This window comes from Macaca mulatta, chromosome 15 (assembly GCF_049350105.2).
Source record: "Macaca mulatta isolate MMU2019108-1 chromosome 15, T2T-MMU8v2.0, whole genome shotgun sequence".
NCBI lineage: Eukaryota > Metazoa > Chordata > Mammalia > Primates > Cercopithecidae > Macaca > Macaca mulatta.
Genome location: NC_133420.1, coordinates 41540502 through 41556289, shown reverse-complemented (window position 1 = coordinate 41556289; position 15788 = coordinate 41540502). Strand labels below are relative to the sequence as shown.

At 41.9% G+C, this 15788-nt stretch overlaps 1 protein-coding gene and 1 long non-coding RNA gene across 7 annotated transcripts in view; one reads left to right on the top strand and one right to left on the bottom strand.

The window, feature by feature from the left end:
• ASTN2 (astrotactin 2) overlaps nucleotides 1–15788 on the bottom strand; it is a 985877-nt gene that overhangs the window by 302471 nt on the left and 667618 nt on the right. The gene's annotated exons all lie outside the window — the stretch shown is intronic.
• Nucleotides 5502–10570, top strand: LOC144335153 (uncharacterized). Its single transcript, XR_013405635.1, has 2 exons — nucleotides 5502–5548; nucleotides 8337–10570. It is a non-coding gene; the product is annotated as an uncharacterized LOC144335153 (long non-coding RNA).

Sequence of the window (15788 nt, the reverse complement as noted above, 5' to 3'; positions counted from 1 at the left end):
CACTGTGCCCCATCCCTCTTCTCTGACTGAACTGAGCCTTTATGCCATATGACAAGGATAACTTTGGCTGAGATTTGGTGTCCTCTGAGAACAAGCAGTTGGGAGACCTGTGTTCTCATCTTGGCTCTGTCACTGGCTGGCTGTATGATGTGCAGAAGCCACTGCCCTTCTCTGGAACTGAGAGGAACAGGCTGGTACAAAACATTTGTCTGAACCTCAGCCTGAGAGGTGCTGGGCTAGATTTTGTAGCTGTTCTGCAGGTGCTGGAGACACCTATAGGGTCTGGTGCTGATAAACTGATGCTAACACTGGTTGGTTGGTACCAGCCCACCCTGAAGCTCTGCCCTTCTTAAGCAGCGGTTAGAAACTATTTTCATATGCTCTACTTCTTAATTATGCGTCATAGTTTAAGTTATCTGGTCAAGCACTCAAGATTTAGTGATTCTTTCATTTAGCCATTTATTCATTCATTCACTCAACAAATATTTACTGTTATTTGTCAGGCATTAGGAATACAAAAATAAAAACAACATTCTCTGTCCTCCAGTTACTCACAGCCTGATAGGAGACACACATGTTTACAAATGCCTCCTATGTATGTGTGCACATGTGTGCAAGGTAAATCATTGTTTTGAAAATGTTAAAATGTTTTTCATTCTCCAGAAATCCTATTTGAGCTTTGCCTCTCAAAGCTGACTTTGCAGTGTTTCAAGCTGGACAAGAGTTTCAAAAGCCAGCCTGTGCTGAGAGTGAAGTTTCCTTCTCTATCAAAAGCCAGTCCTGCTGACTCAGATCATTATATTTTATTTTAATATACAGAATGGGCAGGTGATGGCCTCACAATTGTTCCCACCAGATAAGAAAAGGAAGTACTACGTTCTTCTTTCTACCACTGGTGCTGCAAGGAATTGTTGGAGAGGAAAGTCAAGTGGCCGAGAGTTCAGATGGGAGTGCCTCAATGACCCTCCTCCTGGCCTTTTGGAAGTCAAACCACCCCTCATTCATCCCAAGTACAAGAGTAGTGTCAATAAACACTTAAGATATTTAAGAATCTTGAGACAGGTGAGCAGGGGTGATTGGGTTTGCTTCCCTAGACCCAGGATATAGTCTGGGAAGTTTGCAAGCCCCTTGTTCAACAAGCCAGCAGGAACTCCTGGGAGAGAGTAGCAGTAAGTCAAGAAGAGACTGGAATTTGGCGCCACTCCCACCAAGTTCTGCATGCACAGGGTAAAGGGGATAAAAAAGTCAAGACTTCCTGGCCCTATAAATATGTACAATTATTGTATGTCAATTAAAAATATAAAATTAAAAATAAAAAGACCTCTTGGCATAAATCCTTCACTCCCGTGGTGGCAGGGATGGTGGATGAGGCTGGGATTAGAACATTAGAACAAAGGGGGCTTCAGAGTGTTGAGATCTAATGACTTTGGACATTGGCTGTGGGTTCCAACACATTGATCCTCTCAGAAAACTACCCAAGACCTTCCATACCTCAATGGATGCCAGTGCTAGCGCTCAGAGCCAAGCTCAAACCAAAAAATCACATAGCAAATACCAGCAAGGATCCACAAGAATACATTTGTACAAGAGACCTGCCCTTACCAACCTCTGCCTTCTCTGAGGCCAAGTTAAAGGGTAGGGGAGATTGTTTGGTAAGAGGGAGAGGCAAGGCTGGTGTGGAAAATGCAACTGAGGCAAGACTGGTGGGGAGTTCAACTTTGAGTGGACTTAATGTTTACTCTAGAGAAAATGTTTTGTATCCTTAATCAAAAAATGAAAATACTTTTTTTTTTTTTTTTTTTTGAGATGGAGTCTCACTTTGTTGCCCAGACTAGAATGCACTGGTGTGATCTCGGCTTACTGGAGCCTCCATCTCCCAGGTTCAAGTGATTCTCCTGCCTCAGCCTCCCAAGTAGCTGGGATTACAGGTGTGTGCCACCACGCCCAGCTAATTGTATTTTTAGTAGAGACAGAGTTTCACCATGTCAGCCAGGCTGGTCTTGAACTCCTGACCTCAAATAATATGCCCACCTCACCCTTCCAAAGTGCTGGGATTTCAGGCGTGAGCCACTATACCAGGAGGAAATATGTTTTTGCTATCAGTGGAATGAAAACTTGAGAGAATTATTATGTCAGTTTTATAAAATTAAGACAACAGTATTTTTGCATACTGAGTTGCAGCAAAATAATTTTTGAATGCTTGACTGTGAGAATGGATGGTTATAGGTTAGAGGGATAAAGTCTAAGTTTCATTGAGAAAGTTCAAGGACAAAGGAAATGAAGAGAAGGAAAATTTAATGTAGACTGAGGAGGTTAGGAAGGCTCCCTGGAGGAGGTTAGATTTGACAGACTAGGAGGGGTTAATAAGGAAGAGGGCAGAAAAAGGCGGTGAGGGTGGGGCCCATGCAGAAAGAACAGCATGCACAAAAGCCCGTAGGCATGTATGTGTCTGTGTGTGCGTGTGTGTGTGAATGGAAGAGGCACAGATATAACACTTACATGGCATGTTCTGGAAATTGCAATAAGCTAAGTTTCAAGATGCTAAAGCAGTGAGTGAGAAGCAAGGATGGGATAGAGCTAGAGGAGGCCACGTAGGGTTCAGATCTCATGGGTTTTCTAAGTGATGCTACAGAAGGTGGGCTTCATTCTAAGGGTGAGGAGATCCACTGTAAGGTTTTCGGCAGGAAAGCAAAACCATCAGATAGGAGCTTCAAAAAGACTGCCTGACTACAGGGTAGAGGATGGACTGAAAAACGGCTGGAAGGAGGGAGGCCAGTTAAGAGGTTTTGCAGTAATCCAGACAAGACATAACCAATTAAGTGGACAACAGAATACAGAGAAGAAGCACAGATTTGAGAGAGAGTCAGGAAATAGAACCTGCTGATCTCCATTGCCAATTGCATGTGGTGGGGAGTAAAAGAAGAGTCATGGTTTTTTATTGAGCAGGTTTGAGCCCAAGCAGTCAAGTCCATGCTCCTGTGCTGACTCCGGGCACCTGCCCCCCCAAGATTTGCATATTAGTAGTACTGAGAACCAGAGCCCTCCACACTTACCTGAGTTCATTAACCACAGCTAGAAAACAGACCAGTGTGTTTTGTCCCGCCACATATGTCCTCGGCCTCCTTTCTGCCTCTGCTATCTGTCAGTCCACCTCAGCTTAACTGCTAACTGTGAGCCCCACAGGAAGATGGTCAGATCTCAAGCCTAACCCCCAGCATTTCGAGCAGGCCAAGTCACTTCCCAGATGGAGGCTCTCAGAACTGCCATTTGCTCCATGGCAGAATGCAGCTTGTGACCCCTACTGTCCAGGGTGTTTCAAGGACCATGGCTGCAAAGTTGCTTCACTGGCCCGTCCAGTGGCGCATACCCATGGGTCCACTCTAATCACATCTGATGCTCCCAGAAATGATAAGCATTACTGTCACCATTTGATAGGAAAAGAAACAGAGGCAGTGTCGAGAAGTGTCTTATTTAAGGCCTTGCAGGTGTTTTCTTGGCAGAATTGGACTGACTATCAATCCCTATTCTTAATTTCCAACCCAGTCCTGTTTCGACTTGTGCATTCTCAAGGGTTAGGCAGAGTGACCTCTCTATCTGCCTGATACCCTCCCTGAACTGTGAACTCCTTCCAGGTATTTGTTTATTTGCAACCTCCTCTGCACTCTCTTGTAGACTTCCCAGACAGACCTCGTGGTGTCATCTCCTTCAGGAAGCTGTCACTGAGTCCCTTCTTTGGAAGCAATATCCTTCTGTTTCCACAGCACTTGACTTTGGCTCTGATCTCAAGATCACCAACTCTGCTAGGTATGATTGTTCTCTGCACGTGTTTCCCATCTCAGATTCAATGTTCAGTGCTGCAAGGATCTATATAACTAGTTTCCCTCAGATCCCTCCTCCTCCTCACAGTCTGATTCCAGGGTTTGGTATAGAAACAGTCCCTAATAGCTGTCCTGGAGGCCATCATCCCCTCCCATAGTGACTACTACAATGACCTGTTAACCATGCTTTCTGAATTCAGCCTTGCCCCTTCCAATTCGTTTACTATCTTGCAGCCAGAACGATTTTCTGAAATGATGTTTCTAACACAAATATGTCATTAGCTCCATGTATTAGCATTCTATTGCAGCTGTAAAACATCACCACGATGTTAGTGGCTCAAAACAACATTAATTTATTTTATAGTTCTGTAGGTCAGAAGTCTGACATGGGCTTCTGGGCTAACTTCTAGGTGTCAGCAGAGATGACTCTTTCTGGAGGTTCTAGGGGAGAGTTGACTTCCTTGCCTTTCCCCCGCTTCTTAAGGCTGTCCATACGGCTCATGGCCCCTTTCCTCCATCCTGAAAGCCAACCAAGGCAAATTGAGTCCTTTTTTTGAGACAGAGTCTTGCTCTGTCACCCAGGCTGGAGTGTAGGGGTGCCATCTCAGCTCACTGCAACTTCCGACTCCTGGGTTCAAGCGATTCTCCTGCTTCACCCTCCTGAGTAGCTGGGATTACAGGCATGCGCCACCATGCCCCGATAATTTTTGTATTTTTTAGTAGAGACGGGGTTTCCCCATGTTGGTCAGGCTGGTCTCAAACTCCTGACCTCATGATCTGCCCGCCTCAGCCTCCCAAAATGTTGGGATTACAGGCGTGAGCCACCATGCCCGGTCAATTGAGTCCTTTTCACATCACACACTCACTTCATCCTGTCCTCTGCCTCCCTCTTCCTCTTTAAAGATCCTTTTGATTTCATTGGGGCCACCTGGTTAATCCAGAGACTCTCTTCATCTCAAGATGAACTGACTGGCAACCCTATTCCACCTGCACTCTGAATGTTCTCCTTTCTGTGTAAGATAACTGATAACTTATTCATGGGTTCCCGGGATTGAGACATGGGCATCTTGCATTATTCTGCCTGTCACATTCTAGGTTTTTTTTTTTTTTTTTAGTTTTCTTTTTCCCTAGGAGGACTTTGTCAATGCCCCTCCTTTCATTTGGGAGTTAGATGTTCCTTCTTTGTGTTTGTGCAGTCCCTGTTTTGCTGCTATGCTAGCATTTTCACACTGGACTGTTGTTCCCAGTCCCCCTCTGTCTCCCTCATTGGACCATGAGCACTCGAGAGCAAGAATTACATCTGTCTTATTCACTGCTGTGCACCCAGCCCTAACGCAGTGTCTGATGCATGCACTAGGGGCTCAAGAAGTGCTTATTCAATAAAGTGCTGAGTGTCTCTTAGCTGAATGGCAATGTAGGGTAGACAATCCATTCAGCTGTGGTACTGCAATTTCCCTCCCATGGGGCCTAGTCACTGCCTTATTCATCTCTGCCTCCCTTGCCATCCTTCCTTCCCTTCCCTAGATACCTAGCACACAGAATAACAAGTATCATTTTTAAAGCTAATATCTATTCATTGTTTACAATGTGCTAGACATTATTCTAAGGGCTTTGCATATACAATCTCATTTCACATGCCCAACAACCATGCAAGGTAAGCACTCTTGTTCTGCTTCTTTTTAGTGAGGGAGCAGAGACATAAAAGAGGAAAAATGCACAGAACTTATAAGGTGAGGTTTGAACAATTTAACTTCATATTCTTAAACACTATGCAAAAATATGCTGGTAAATGTTTAATTTTTCCCCAAATGAAATCCTGAAAAGTAAAGGTTGACTTGTTGTAAATGCCGACGCTGGTTGAATGTCTTAGATGGATGCCCTTTGCTAATGTATATCATGTGTTAGGTTCTCTGCAGGCTTTCTTTCCAACCCTCTCAACAACCTTGTGAGTTAGGTATTATTATCTCCCTGCCAGAGGTGAGGGAACTGGGGCTCGGAGGGGTAAGAACCACTTTCCTGGAGTCATGTACAAGTGAATCAGGGCCACCTGCCTCCACTCTGCCACCTATCTCTCCAACCGTAGTCACACTGGTCTTCTTCCCTCTTTCCTGCCATGCTCATTTATACACAGGTGTGCATGAGCACACACACACATACACACCCACACACACATACACACACCACACATACCCCCATACATACACAGAGTCACAGTGAAGCCTGCGTTACACAAAGCACATGTCTTCCCTCTCTAAATGCAAAACAATTTCCATCAGTGGCACCAAACTCACTTAAGCATTCCAGGCATGGCTGTTACTAACTTCTGCCCTGGTAATTGCGATCCCTGAAATTGAAAGAAATTGCAGGCTAGAGAAACATTATCTTCTCCTCAGCCACTTCGCCCTCCATCTCCTTCCCTGTGTATTAGCACTGGGATTCCTTGTCCTGTCATAACACTGAGAACAAGCTGGGCTGCTGTCACCAGGGCCTCTTCCAGAACTTTCCCCTCTACTCAAGGAAGAGAGTGAAAGGCCCTCACACCTTGACATAAAACTTTAGAGATGTGGCTGGAGAAAAGTCAACATTACTAGGCATTTTTCTGACAAAGTATTATCATTATGTCTGTTTTCCAGATGCTATAAATGAGATTCAGAGAGGAAGATTAGCCTTGCCCCAGAAGCTAAACACAAATTGAAACCTAATGATGGCCTCCTTAACAGATCTGCAGGGTCAGAGCGAATAACTCCCCGGTTCAAAGTGGCAGCTGGGCTCCTTGATGAGGGGGTACCTCTTAGTCCAGCCCTCCTGTTCCAGCTCCAGCCTTAACTCCAGGGCTGCAGGATGCAGACTACCTCCCTCAATCCCTGAGGGGTCTAGCTGCTTATTTTATCACAGCTAAGGGCAGAAGCCCATATCCCCGTAACTTTTAATATGTTTCCAGTTCAATTAGGATCTTCATATTCCAGTGTTCTGAGTATTCTCTAATCTTAGGAATCCTCTATCCCACACCACCCTTTCACTACACACTTGTCAAGGGCAAGGCCTGGACTCCTTGTTCATATCATGGTTATCTCAGGGGTCTAGAATAAGAGCGGACACACAGTATGTAAAACACTTGCCAGATGAGTCCGGGGGTGAAGGCGACAAACTCTCCCTGAATCCTAGTGCATGTTATCATCATTCCTTATGCACCCAGTCCTGTCCTGGACAGGGAGCCAGGATGTCCAGGTTTTATCAAGCTGTGCCAATAACTTGCTATGTGATCTTGAGCAAGTCATTTCCCATCTCCAGGGAGTGTTTAAGCCCTGAGGTCATTTATTTGAATAATACAAGTGTCCCCACATGGCTCCAGTATGAAGGGCTAAGGGAAAGTTCTCAAGATGGGAAGACCTATTCTCATAGGTATCTTGTGTCTTCTCTCTCACCTTTTTGGAAGCAGTCTTTGCAGTCACACACCCGCATTTGCATCCTGGTCCACCTCCCATCCCCTGTGTAACTCTAGTTGGACAAAACATTGAACTTTTCCTGGGCCTTTGTTTCCTCATCAGAAAAATGGAAATAATAGTCATCCTTGTCTCACATACTTGCTGTAAAGATGAAAAGAACCCATAAAATGAATTGCTTTCAGAAGGCCTGAAAATAGCAGGCTCTCAATAAACGGTAGCTATTGCTGCTGTAAAATGCACCACTCTAGCGCGTTTTAATTTAACACACTCAAAAAGCTTGTTGTGATTAGGCATAAGAAGGATGCAAATGGACCTCAAACCCTTTTCTTCTCCTCCTGCCCCGACAGCATGCACAATTTGTCCAAGCCACATGAGAGAGCTATAATGAGAATACCGGACATATGGTCACTAATTTGGGATTATTTTCTTTACATCATGGGAATCCTTCCCCCCGTGCCACTGGTAAATTTGATTCTTTCCTAACTACAGAACTTACCCACAACCTCTGGTGGAGTTGGTAAAGCTAAAAGAGATGCTCCCGGCACCATAAGTTGAGTATCTCTCTTCCTATCAAGGCATGCACTGAAATTGCCATGGTTTGTCTGTTTCCCTACTTTTGGGGGGCAGGAACTAACTGATAGGGTTTGGATGTTTATCCCCTCCAAATCCCATGTTGAAACATAATCCCCAGTGTTGGAGGTGGAGCCTGTCGGAGGTGATTGGATCATAGGGGTGGATCCCCATGGATGGTTTAGTACAATGAGGTGACAAGTGAGTTCTCTTTCAGTTAGTTCACACAAGACCTGGTTGTTCAAGTGAGTGTGGCACCTCGCCTTCTCTCTCTTGCTCCCACTCTCACTATGTGACATGCCCAGCTCCCCCTAGCTCCCAACATGCTTATAAGCTTCCCAAGGCCCTTCCCAAAAGCAGATGCTGGAGCCATGTTTGTACAGCCTGCAGAACTATGAGCTAATATATTCCTCCTTTCTTTAGAAATTACCCATCCTCCGGTATTTCTTTATAGCAATGCAAATAGTCTAACACACTAACTGTCTTCTCTCTCCTTCTGCAGCTCCTAACAAAGTACTCGGTGCATACTTGGTATCCAATTCGAAAATGTTTGTAGAATTGAGCCTTCAGTAGACTGGACAGCAAATTAAAGAAAAAATAATGTTAAAAAACTCTTAAAGCAAAAGATAGAAAATAATCAAAGCCATGTTGTAACTGACCACACAGCATCAATTCGTTTGTTACTTCATTCCTTGTAGCAGTTAGAAAGAAAGAACTTTTTTGAATGTTAACATTTAAAACCAAGTCATAACATGGACTTTGGAATCAGAACATATGGCATAAATACAGCTGGTTTTGGTGTGAATTTGTGGCTGGGGTCACATTTCTGAAAGTTTCTTCTTCCCTTTTGTCTTTCCCACTCTCCCTGGGGCACCTTGGAAGTCTATCTATATAGCCACCTCTAATGATGAGAAACCTGATGCAGTAGAAGAAAATCTAATGCAATTGCTTTCTTGTTCACTCTCTCTCTCTCTCTCTCTTTCTCCTCTTTCCCTCTCTCTCTTTTTTATTAGTCATTAGCAATGGAGAAAGAAAACACCCAAAGACAATAGAAAGGCAGTAATATTCGCATGTGCTTTCTGCAACACTGCATAATGAGGAGCCCTGACCATCTCGCATATTCCTTCTTGTTCAATTCCAACAGTCCTGTCATAAGTTGGAGCCACAAGCAGAACCCAGCTAGTGTGGACATTAGCCAGTTTGCTTCATAACAAAGGTGAAGTGTACATGCTGTTACAGGACAGTTGGAAATTATTGTTAAGTGCTCCTTAACACTAAGGGATATCAAGACTTTAAAAGGGCCTAGAAAAATACAAATCCAATCAATGAATAGAATTTTTGTTCTTTTCAAAATTTGACATAGAAATGTAATTGAATCCAGTTTGTAAGATCCTGAATCCAGCTTCCCACCTTCTTAGATACTGGTTATGTTACCACATACAATCACACAATCATGCTAAGCCTCAGGTTTGTCTATAATAACCTACTCCACTCATAGAGAGAGGGCCTTAAACCATACCTTTTACTAGATGTGCTACCCTAAGCAGGTTGTTAAATTTCAGGAGACTCAGTTACCTCACTCATAAAATGAGGATCATAATAGTACCTACTTTTATAAATTCAATTATGAGGATTAAAAGAGACAATGCATATAAATAGCCTGTGTGGTTCATGGGTGGTAAAAGGAACAATAACTATAAACAGCCTATGTATATATTTGCCTGTGAAATGGTTACTGTTACTATGGTTATTTATTTCCTAGTAAGAAGTTCAGAGTTAAAGTTCTGCTTCCACTCTTGCAAGTTTGGACAAGTTAGCATTTCTTACTAAGTTTCAGTCTCCTGATATGTAATGGGGACAAAATAACAGTACCAGTGTTGCTGAACTGTTGTGGAATTAGCAAGATAATGCATGCAGCATGGCACCGCGCACATCATACTGTGTGCACCATAGGTGTTAACTATTGTTATTGTTATTACTGTTATTATTAGAAATGTGATTTAGGTTTAAAAAAATAATATGCAGCAGAAAATCCCAGAGAATCAACAACAAAATACTGCTGGAATTAATAAGTGATTATGACAAGCTTGCAGGACACAGATTTACATACAAAAGTCTATTGCTTTCCCATATGCTGACAGTAAACAATTATAACTTGAAATTAAAAACAAAACATCATTTACATTAGTATCAAAAAATAAAATACTTGGGTATAAATCTAACGAAATACATAGAAGATCTATATACAGAAGACTACATAACTCTGATGAAAGGAAATAAAAGATCAAAATAAATAAAAGGAGATTCCATGTTCATCTTCAATATTGTTAATATGTCAGTTCTTTCCAACTTGAGCTATAGATTCAGTGCAATCTCTATCAAAATCCTAGTAAGTTATTTTGTAGGCTTGACAAACTGATTTTAAAGTTTATATGAAAAGGCAAAAGAGCCAGAATAGCCAAGACAATATTGAAGAAGTAAAACAAAGTCAGAGGACTGACACTACCTGATATTTAAGACTTACTATAAAGCTAGAGTAATCAAGACAGTGTGATACTGGTGAAATGACAGACAAAGAGATCAATGGAACAGAATAGAAAGCACATAAATAGACCTATGCAAATCTAGTCAACTGATCTGTAACATAGAAGCAAAGGCAGTTCAATGGAGAAGAGGTAGTCTTCTTGACAAACGGTGCTGAAACAAATAGACATCCATGTGCCAAGTAAAAAGAAAGGATGAAGAAAGGAGAAAGAAAGAAAGACAAAAATCTAGACATAGATTCAACACTTTTCCCAAAATAAAAATAACTCAAAATTATTGTAAGTCTAAATGTAAAAACCTACAAAACTTCTACAAGATAACATAGGAGAAAAATTTTGGTAACCTTGGATTTGATTATGTGTTTTTAGATACAACACCAAATATATGATCCATGAGAAAAAATTGTTAAGTTGAACTTTATTAAAATGAAAACTGCTGCTCTGTGAAAGACACTTTGTTAAGAGAATGAAAAGACACGCTATAGACTGGGAATATTTGCAAAACATACATCTGCTAAAGCATATCCAAAATATACAAAGAATACTTAAAATTCAACAAGAAAACAAACAGTACCATTAAAAATGAGCAAAAGAGCTGAACAGACACCTCACCAAAGAAAATATACAGATGGCAAATGAGCATATGAATGTACACACATCATCCCATGTCATTCTAGAATTGCAAATTAAATGACAACAAAACACCACTATATAACTATTGGAATAGCTAAAATCCAAAACATTAACAACAACAAATGCTGGCAAAGATATGGAGAAACAGAAAGAGTTAATTGCTGTTGGGAATGCAAAATGGTACGCCACTTTGGAGAATCGTTTGGCAGTTTCTTAAAAAGCTAAACAGTCTTAGCACAAAATTCAGCAATTGTATGCATTCCTTAATATTTACCCAAATGAGTTTAAAACATGTCCACACAAAACTCTGCACATGTTTATGTGATCTTACTCATAATTGCCAAGACTTGGAAGCAACCTAGATATCCTTTAATAGGTGGTTGAATAAACAAATATCCATATAATGAAATATTATTCTGCAACTTTAAAAAATGAGCTGTCTAGCCACAAGAAGACATGGAGGAATCTTAAATGCACACTGCTACAGGAAAGGAGCCAGTCTGAAAGGGCTTCATACTGCATGGTTCCAACTATATAACATTGTGGAAAAGGCAAAGCTACAGAGACGGTGAAAAGATCAGTGGTTGCCAGGAGTTCAGGGAGAGAGGCAGAGAGAGGAACAAGTGGAGCACAGGGGATTTTTAGGGCAGTGAAAGTATTCTGTATATTCTGTATGATACTGTCATGGTAGATACATGATATTATGCATTTGTTCAAACCCATAGAACTATACAACATAAAAGGTAAACTGGGGGCTTTATTAACTAATATTGAATCATATATTGGCTTATCCGTTGTACACATTTCACAACACTAATGCATGATGAATAATAAGAGGAGAAACTGGAAGGAAAAGTGGAGATAATATATGAGAGCTCTGTACTTTCTGCTTAATTTTTCTATAAAGATAAAACTGCCTTAAAAATAAAATATATTAATTTAATAATAACATGCATAGTCTAGGTATTTTTTGTAGTAAATTCTATTGTTACAAAGTGGGAGTCAACGAACTATACATCTCTAGGCAATCTGATGTCCACCTATTTTTTTTTATTATACTTTAAGTTCTGGGGTACATGTGCAGAACGTGCAGGTTTGTGACATAGGTATACACGTGCCATAGTGGTTTGCTGCACCCATCAACCTCAACCCATCTACATTACGTATTTCTCCTAATGCTATCCTTCCCTGACCCTCCCACCTGGTGACAGGCCCTGGTGTGTGATGCCTACCCCCCTGTCTACCCCCGCTGTGTCCATGTGTTCTCATTGTTCAACACCCACTTATGAGTGAGAACATGCGGTATTTGGTTTTCTGTTCTTGTGTTAATTTGCTGAGAATGATGGTTTCCAGCTTCATCCGTGTCCCTACAAAGGACATAACTCATCCTTTTATATGGCTGCGTAGTATTCCATGGTGTATATGTGCCATATTTTCTTTATCCAGTCTATCATTGATGGGCATTTGGGTTGGTTCCAAGTCTTTGCTATTGTGAACAGTGCCGCAATAAATATACGTGTGCATGTGTCTTTATAGTAGAATGATTTATAATCCTTTGGGTATATACCCAGTAATGGGATTGCTGGGTCAAATGGTGTTTCTAGTTCTAGATCGTTGAGGAATCGCCACACTGTCTTCCACAATGGTTGAACTAATTTACACTCCCACCCACAGAGTAAAAGCATTCTTATTTCTCCACATCCTCTCTAGCATCTGCTGTTTCCTGTCTTTTTGATGATTGTCATTATAACTGGTGTGATGTCCACTTATTTTTGTAAATAATGTTGTATTGGAACACAGCCACATCCATTTGTTTTTGCATTGTTTATGGTTCCTTGGGTATTACATTGGCACAGTTGAGTAGTTGTGGGAGAGACCACGTGTCCTAGAGCTGGAAGTGTTACTATCTGACCTTTTACAGAAAAAATTTGGCAATCCCTGTTGTATAGACTTTTAAGCTGAAAAGTGTGTTTAGGAGTTGTTTAGTTTAATTACCTAAAAAAATAAAAATAAAAATGCTGGAATTCTTGCAACCACATCATTCCGGGAGGAAAAAAATTATAGTCTAACCTCTCCAACAAGTATGAACTTCGACGCAATAATCTCAAGATTATTGTGGGAGAAATCAACTTCTCTTCCCTTGCTATTCCTGTAACCCACCAGGCCCACACCTTCTGATCTAGAAATAGCATGTCAGAGTAGAACCTGGACATGGACTCATCACTCATAGCCTTCATTCTGAACCAGTTTTTGTCACTCAAACCCACCCTGCTTCTGAACTTCTTGGTGCTAACTTTTGCTCATGCCCCTGCCACCAACTCCTGCTTCCAATTTTTAGTTTCAATGCCAGATCTGGGTGCCCCAGCTATGGCCTAAGCTCCTTTGGATCCATTTAAATGAAAAATGCAATGATAGGCTAAATAATGACCTTCAAAGATATTCAGGTTCTAATTCCTGGAACCTGTGAATGATACCTTACGCTGTGGGCTGAATTATCCCCTCTCCCCTGCAAAAAGAAAATCCTCATATCCTGAAATTTTCAGAGTCACCCCCTCTCTGAGAACTGCAGAATGTGTCTGTATTCAGAGATAGGGCCCTTAAAGAGGTAACTGAGTTAAAATGAGGTCATTAAGATGGGTCCTAATCCAATCTGACTGGTGTCCTTTTAAGAAGAGGAAAATTGGACACATTGACAGCAGGAATGTGCACACACAGAGGAAAGACCAGGTGATCACACAGAGAAAAGGCAGCCATCTGCAAGACAAGGAGTGGAGCCTCGGAAGAAACCAGCCCTACTGATGTCTTGATCTTGGACTGTTAGCCTCCAAAACTGTGAAAAATAAATTTCTTTTGCTTAACCGATCCAGTTGGTGGCATTTTGTTTTGACAGCCCTAGCAAGCTAATGTATCTCATGTGGCAAAAGGGACTTTGCAAAGGAACACTCTACTAGTCTAACTTTCCATCTGCATTAAATCAAAGATTTAAAAATGGGGAGAGTATCTGGATTATCTGTGTGGACCCTAAGCACCATCACATATATCCCTGTAAGTGGCAAACAGAGGAATATCTGAGTACAGAAGAGACAGAGGTGATGTAAACATGGAACAAGAGATTGGAGTGATGTGGCCACAAGCCAAGGAACGCTGACAGCTGAGTGAGACAAGTAATGGCTTTTCCCTGGGAGCATCCAGAAGAAAGCCCTCCTAATACCTTAATGGTAACCCTACAAGACTCAGTTTGGTTGTGGCCACCAGAACTATGAGTGAATACATGTGTGTTTTTTTAAATTACTAAGCCTGTGGTAATTTGTTACAGTAGCTATGTAAAACTAATGCATGTGCTTTTTCAGATAAAAATTGTTTGGGACTTAGTTTGTCCTCCTCCACAGTCACTCAACTTTCAAGCAGGCATCAGACAGCCACTTAACCACTGTCCTGTCCAAATGAGAGCAGCATGCTGATTTAAGCTACATTTCTAGGAACTCTGCAGAGCGCAAGCTCTAGGGGCTCAAACTTAGTCTTAACAGATGCCAGAGCTAACGGTCTCAGCCCTATTACAGAACCTATCTAAACCTCAATTTCCTAATCAGTAAATGTGGATCAAATTATCAACATTCTAAGGTTGTTGTGATGATTTTAAATGATATAAGTCACAGAAAGAACACATTTTCTGGAATAAAGTTATTTACATTCTCAACAAGTAATATTAATGATTTCTATCATTAAATTGTTTGGGACTCTCTAGTAATTCTGAGTCTAACAGATTTCCATTTCCCAAAGCCACTGAAAGAACTTGCAAACCCATGGCTTGGGGCTTAGCTCTGGTACCTATTCAGTGAATTTGTACCAATAAATATTTATTCTAAACCCTACCCCCAACTCCCTTCCACTAGTCAGCCTTCTTCTAGCAGCAGCTGGAAAGTCAGCTCAATTTGGCCTCCATCCCTGTTACTTCCCTCTCTCATTCCTTGGTATCTCCAGTTATCTATAAGATGCTCGGAATAAAACACACACACACACACACACACACACACACACACACACACGGTCATTGGCGAGTTCAATCCTGCTATTTTGCACTAAGGGAAACTGAGTGGCTTAAATTCAAAAAGGCAAAGTGATGTACTCAAGGTCACAGAGCCAATAAGTGACAACTCTGTGATTAAAGTCCAGGTTTCTAGGGTGCTGTCTATTATGCCACACTGTGTCTCACTTGCTAGGTCTGTCTCTCCAAATCCTCCACCCTGAAGTAGAGTGCTTCCGCCTACAGCTCCTGCTGAAATGCGAAAAGCGTTTCCTGTCCATAGGCCAGTCCCTTCTCCTTCCCTCTTTTGAGGACTCCTTTCCTCAGGACAGTTCTTAGCGAGGAAACTGATAAGAGGACTCCAAGCAGGTGGTGCAAAGTTGTGAGTCGCCATGCCCTTGTGTTGGAGAATGTGGCAACACACCTAATAGTCCTCCTTCCCTGCAGGAAGCCAGGAAACCAGCACTTACCCGGAGTGCCTTCCCGCTCTGTCAGCAATCCAGACCATATGGTTAATTAGCTAAAATTTGCGACTGCATCTGTGAAGCTATTTTTCTTTTTGGCATGCGTGAACTTAATTACCGAAGACATGAGAAGTTCCTGGCCCACTGGGATCATGGTGGGCATGGGTGTCACAGAACAAGCCCATGGCTCAGGGTGTGAGATATGTGGGTGGTTGAGAGTTTGAGAAATGGAGGATAGAGAGAGTCTCTTGACTGGAGGAGGATGGAGTCTTTCTTCTGGTGTTTATGTA